Source organism: Parus major, chromosome Z, assembly GCF_001522545.3.
Source record: "Parus major isolate Abel chromosome Z, Parus_major1.1, whole genome shotgun sequence".
NCBI lineage: Eukaryota > Metazoa > Chordata > Aves > Passeriformes > Paridae > Parus > Parus major.
This window is the reverse complement of record NC_031799.1, coordinates 73,808,268-73,809,794: the sequence shown is the minus strand read 5'-3', so window position 1 is coordinate 73,809,794 and position 1,527 is coordinate 73,808,268.

Here is a 1,527-nt window from a genome sequence, read left to right as displayed (position 1 = left end):
TCCTCTCCTCTCCTCTCCTCTCCTCTCCTCTCCTCATTTTACAAGAGTAATTTAATTATTTTTTTCTGTGTGTCTCAGGTGACCTGCTGGAACAGATGATGTGTTCAGATGATTCCTGATTTATGCAAAAGCTTTATGAAAGTACAAATTACGTAAGCTGGGACAAAAGCCTGCAGCTTTATCTTGGCAAAGATGGGTTCTTGCTATAGGATTTCTTCATGATGTACGACGTGCTTGTTCTGGAAAGCTCCGGCTCCTCTCTGAGTGTCGAATGTCTGCACGCTGCTCGGAGTGGCAGCTTGCTGCTCCCCCTGGTTTGGCTGCCTTGCCTCTTGCTTCCAGACACGATATTCCATGGACTTCCAGAGGCAGAACTGACTCGGCACGTCTGCGAGGAGCCCAGGCAAGGAGGCACGGGCAGGGGCAGGTGAGTGTCTGGGAGGGATGGACACGAGTCCTGTCACGCGTTCCATCCAGCCAGGCTCTGCCCAACCCTGCCCAAAGCCTGGCCTTCCCTGGCCAGGGTGCGCTGGGCTTCACCACATGAAGATGCAAAGCAAAGGGAGCCAGCTCCAGCAAGATTTCTGTGTATGTTTGCTTTTATTCCTACTAGAAAATTGTCTGTTGACAAGATGAGAGCCCTGCAGCCCTGCATGGGCCTATGGTTCCTGCAAATAATCAGCAAAACCACAGGTGCTGACACAGATCACACAGGAAATATTTTCTAACTCATTTTGTGCATTATATGACAATACTGAATATTGTAACTTCCACTTTTTTATTATTTTTTCTTTTTTTACTCATGAGACACAGAAAACCAGAAGAGAGCGAAAGCTACATATGCAAAATACGTTTTCAAATGAAGGAGTTCCAAGGCTTTTCCTGAAAGAGCCCTAAGAGGAAGTTTAAGCTGCTGAATTAAAGGCGCAGCGTGCTGTGGCTGGTAGAAATTTCCATATTGGCATGTTTTACCTACCAAACAATTGCGGATGCCAGCCCCCTGGCCGAAGTTTATCTGCTACAGCCGAGGAGCGCGGGTAGCGCGGCAGGAACCGGAGCGCACCTGCTGCCACATCCCCGCTCCCGGCAGCTTTTCCTTTCGGAAACTGCGAGCCGCACTCCCCGCGCCTCGCTCAGCGCGGATGTCGGGGTGAAAGTGACGGGTTTCTGGTGTTTTGGTTGGGTTTCGCGGCTGCCTTTTGGTTTAGTTCTTTCGCCGCCGCTCGAGAGCGGAGTTACCGGCTCGCCCGGCCCTGCCGCTTTCCAAGATTTTCGCTCGAAGAATGGGAAAGGTGGAAACTATGGAGAGGGCACGGGGCAGCCCCAAAATCACCCCTTGGCTCCCGGCCCGGCCCGGGCAGCGCTGCCCGCGGGATCCCCGGCCCGAACCCCGCTCCGGCCCGGAGGGACAGAGGGATGGGAGGATGGAGGGATGAGGGAATGGGGAGAGGGAGGGATGGGGGGATGGAGAGATGGAGGGATGGGGAGATGGAGGGATGGAGGGATGGAGGGGTGGAGGGATGGAGG